General features: G+C 39.0%; 1 pseudogene; it reads right to left on the reverse strand.

Moving 5' to 3' along the window:
• Positions 1 to 815: 815 nt before the first annotated feature.
• LOC124242607 (40S ribosomal protein S3-like) lies at positions 816 to 4,296 on the reverse strand (annotated as a pseudogene).
• Between the last annotated feature and the right edge of the window lie 857 nt (positions 4,297 to 5,153).

A 5,153-nucleotide genomic window follows, 5' to 3' on the forward strand; every position in this document is an offset into this window, starting at 1 on the left:
GTTCTGTTTCTGGGTGATTGACTATTTGCAGCATTATTAAGCAGTACTGCCACTGGAGCTTGAATTTAAGGAGAATCATACCAGTATTTGCATTAACCCTTTGGCTGCCTTCAGAGCCAGGATTCAGCCACTGCAGTGTGGAATATGAGATTATGATCTGACACAGTAAAACTTGGCGTGCATAACAACTAAAAGCAAGGTGAGACCCTAAATTGGGTCCTAAAAAAACAAAAAAAATAATAATTAGTGAAAAAACCAGTGAAATATAAATAAAGTCTTAAGTTAGTTAACAGTATTGTTCCAGTGTTCATGTTTTGGTTTTGATAGCTGTGCTGTACGGTTAGGTAAGATGTTAACATTAAGAGAAGCTAGATGAAGTGTTCATAGGAACTCTCTATACAATCTTTGCAACTCTTCTATAAGCCTAAAATTATTTCAAAGTAAATAAAAAAATAACACTATTTCATCATAATCACTTCAAGTACATGTTGAAAATGCAAATTTCTCCAATTCTGGAGACATGGAAATGACAGTCCTGGAGCAAGGCCTAGGAATCTGCATTCCAAAAGGTACACAAGAAGATTCTGATGTTGCTTTTCCAGGGATTTTTCACTGGAGAAGCTCTGATCTGAAAGAAACATTGATCCATGGTAAAATGAATGATGATTGGAGAGGAGGAAATGAAAAATACAACCTGAGGCTGTAAAAAGTCTCTTGGGTGAGATCTAGATTTTTTTCCTGTTGTGAAAGATTTTTATTAAAGGTCTTTACAGAGCAACATCCAGACTCCAGATCCAGCTGCCAAGGAGACCCTGTTATGCTGTGGGTACCGGCTGGGGCACAGCAGGTGGCTCTGGCTTCCCACCCTCCTATTCTGAGATGGAGGTGGCAGGATCTCATCTTTGGTTTCCACAAAGCTCATATGGTCAGGCAGGGGCTTCTTAGGGCCATTCTTACCAGTTGGGTTCCAGGGCCATTCTTACAAGTTGGGTTCCAGGGCAGCATGGTCTTCACTTTGATGCCCAGCATACCCTGTCTGAGCAGCACATGGCACACGGCAGTGACAACATAGCATTTAATAGGATCCCCACTATGGATCTTCAGATCATCCATAAACTTCGTGGATTTAGCACTCTGTCCTTCAAGTTTCCCCAGATACCACAACCTCTCAGTACTTAGCCCCACTGTCCATTATGAACCACAGCACCCCACATCAGGCCCTCTGCACAGTAGGCCTCCTAGGAGTTTGTCACACAGAGACTCTGCCTGGGCAATGGCACACAGACCTCTCTGGCCACCTTCTCAGCATACCTCCACCAGTTGCTGTATGACATTAGGCAAGTTGTTAATCCACTGGGCCTCAGATTCCTCATTTATGAAGGAAGATGGTAAATATATGGATTTCTAATGGTCATTCCTGCATAGCGCATAAAAGGAAGGTCCAGAATGGTGAATAGTAGGCTCCAAAACCTTATGTCGGCAGCCACAAGCCTCCGCCAGCACCTCTGCAGAATCCTTTTCTCTTATGGCTCTCAACAGGACATGGCTTTGTGCAGCATCGTTCCCATGCATGCAAGTGTCTGGCCCCGCAGTGATTTAAACACAGCCACAAAGGAGACACAACCATGAGAAAAAACACAGTCACAGTAACAAGGTCAGCAGCGGGGGACATTAGATTTTGTATTTGCTTTATTGAGTGCAGAAGCAGAGACTGCAGTTCTGATAGCACGCCCTTTTGCTTTGCGAAATAGAAATCCTAACTTCCATCTGTGAAGACTCTGGGGAGAGGAAATGAGGTCTCTGGCTCCAGGCCTTTCATTAGAGAGCAGTTTTGTACCAGATGCGGCCACAGACTCAACTACCACATCTCTACAGAGACCCTACCCAAAAGAAGAAGAAAGATGGATTCAAGTCAGCTCAGAGCAACTGAATTGAGAAGTGGCACTGACTAGTCTTGGAACTGCTCCTGGCTTCTTGCTGCACATGCACGCATTAGCATAAACTTCCCAAACCAGAGGAATAAGGTCTATGTCCAAATAAAAATTCTACAGGGCAGATAATATGCCAACCCCACCCCATTCCAATTATGTTGCTCTCACTCAACAGTTTAGATAGATGAATGTTTTTAATGGTACCTATGAATCAACTCTAAGTTTTGTTTTCTATACAGAGAGTATATCAGAAGAATATATGACACACTTTCTGAGTACAAAAAGGTTATTTGCTCTTATAAAACGTGGTTGCACAGCACATGTAATTTCTCTAAGCCTGGTTTCCTCATTTGTGAAGAGAACTAATAGTACTTACAAATGTAATTTGAATCCTGACAATAATCCTATGAGTTTTATTTTATGTTAAATTATCCACATATATTCAGAAAAGGAAAATGAGCTTAGACATCTAAATTTCTCAATTTAGAGATTAAGTACAAGAGCTGGGATTTGAACCCAGATCCAACAACTCTACAGCCCACACGTCTATTAGGAGGACTCCAGGTAAACAACTGTAAACTCTGTAGCTTTTCATAAAAGCCAGAATAAATTTATGTCTCTAAAGCATAAGAAGAAGAGAAAATTTGGAAAAAAAAAAAAAAAGGTCTATCTTTTATATCTGGTTCGTCAGTGGGACAATTTGTGATTTAGTATGATTTCCTTAGAATGAAATGTGTTCGCTATGTGCAGAAACAGTTGCCTTGACGTCTGGGAAGCAAGGTCTACCCCAAGGTGAAGGACAATGAACAGAAAAGATTCCATCTACTCATTCCAGGGACGCTGGTCTTCTGGATTAAGAATTAGAGATGACGGAGTGAGAAGAATTAAACAGAGTCGATAAGCTGGAAGACAACAGTATAACTGAATCAGGAGTTTGATTTTCCTTTAGGTTTTGTTTCACTTTGTTTACGTGGCGGGAAGACCATGTTATTTGTTTTACCAGGACCCCTGCTTATTGTCACGCAAGTTTTCTGTTTTCCAACTCTAAAGGGCATCACTCATACTCCTAATAGCTATCCATTTGTTGAGACATTATGGCAATTTTCAGGCAGATGACGATAAAGTGACTTGAAGTCTACATGGAAAAATCACATTGATCAAAATCACTTTTTCAGTGAAGACTTTCTCAAGTCACTTTATTGTTATCTGCCTAAAAATTATCCTAATTACCATGCCATTGTTTATGATGATACATTTTTCAACATAGACATTTCCTAAATTCAAGCTATAGTACAAAACAACAGTAATCAAAACAGTATGGTATGGGCATACTTTCAATAAATTGAAAAGGCAATCTACAGAATGGGAGAAAATATTTGCCAACCGTGCATCTAATAAGGAGTTAATATCAAAAATATGTCAAGAACTCACAGAAGTCAATAGCAAAAAAACAAACAACCTAATTAAGAAAAGAGTCAAATGATCTGAATAGACATTTTTCCAGAGAAATATTCAAATGGCCAATAGATACATGAAAAGGTGCTCAACATCACTAATCATCAGGAAACTACAAATCAAAACCACAATGAGATATCACCTCACACCTGTTAGGGTGGCTATTATGAAAAAGACAAGAGATAACAAATGTTGATAAAGATATTGAAGAAAGGTAATCCTGGCACACTGTTGGTGGGAATGTCAATTGGTACAGGCATTATGGAAAATAGTATGGCGGTTTCTCAAAAAATTAAAAATAGAACTACCATATGATCCAGCAATTTTACTCTTGGGTATATAGCTGAAGAAAGTGAAATCAGTATTTTGAGGAAATATCTGCACAATATGTTCATTGCAGCGTTATTCACAATAGCCAAGATAGAGAAACAACCAAAATGTCCTTTCACAGGTGAATGAATACAGAAGATGTGAGATACATATATATATATATATAATTGTTATATTATACTATATATAGTGGAATATATATTCTATATAACGGAATATATACTCTCTCTCTCTCTCTTTCTCTCTCTCTCTCTATATAATGGAATATTATTCAGCCATAAAAAGAATGAAATACTTCCACTTGCAACAACATAGATGAACCTGGAGGGCATTATACTAAGTGAAATAAGCCAAACAGAGAAAGATGAATATTACATGATATCATTTGTACGTGTAATCTAAGAGGAAATCCCTTATATGTGGAATTAAAAAAAAAGGCCTATTTCATAGAAACAGAGAATAGAATGATAGTTGCCAGGGACTTACGGGAAGGGAGACATGTGGAGATATAGGTCAAAGGGTACAAATTTTCAGTTATAAGAAGTAGTTCTGAGGCTCTAATGTACAGCATGGTGACCATAGTTAGTAACACAGTATTAGACTTGAGAGTTGCTGAAAGTAGATTTTAAGCATTCCTACCACACACACACATGCAAAGAGTTAACTATGTGAGCTGATAGATGTATTGGTTATCTTGATGTTGGTAATCATTCCATAATGTATATCAAATCATCACATTGTCTACCTTAAATATATACTACATTTGTCGCTTATTCTTCAAAAACGTTGGAAAAAAATTATCGTCAGTTAATATCAGAGCTGTGCTTTGCCTTAGAATCACAAAAGAAGGAAAAGGAAAGAATCATGTGAAGGCTGTCTTAAGTCACAGGATAAAAATCTAGTGTCACGGTAGACAAGATACCAAAGCCAGAAAAAATCCAGGGATGAACAGGAGAAATGAAGACGTGCTCAGCAGTTGTGGCACGCTCCTTTCTTGCTTTCTCCCCATGTCTTCCACCTCGCTTGAGCTCTACCCGTGCTTACAAAGCACATGATCTTGGCTCAATTCTACCCTCCTTTCTCTCTGCTGCTCTGACCAAGTGGCCCAGTATCACTGGAGAAATTCATTTCACCGTGTAAATTGGAGTCTCTACAATTTCATGAGCTAGAGCTACTTATAAGCTTTATGCTTTTTTTGGTCAACTCACTTTTCCATCCTTCTTGGGAATTTTGTAAGCCTTTACCACTCTCTTCGAGCCCAACACTCAGCCTTTGTCTCCTTCTCTTAGCAGATGGCCTTGTCTCTTATTTCATAAAACAATTGAGCCCCCAAATGTGGTTTGTATCAACTTCCTACCCTCCCCCCAACCAGGAACTTATCGATATCTATGCCAATCCTTGCCTTCATTCCTCCAGTCTTTGAATAACGTACTGTGG

This window comes from Equus quagga, chromosome 7 (genome assembly GCF_021613505.1).
Source record: "Equus quagga isolate Etosha38 chromosome 7, UCLA_HA_Equagga_1.0, whole genome shotgun sequence".
In the NCBI taxonomy this organism is placed as follows: domain Eukaryota; kingdom Metazoa; phylum Chordata; class Mammalia; order Perissodactyla; family Equidae; genus Equus; species Equus quagga.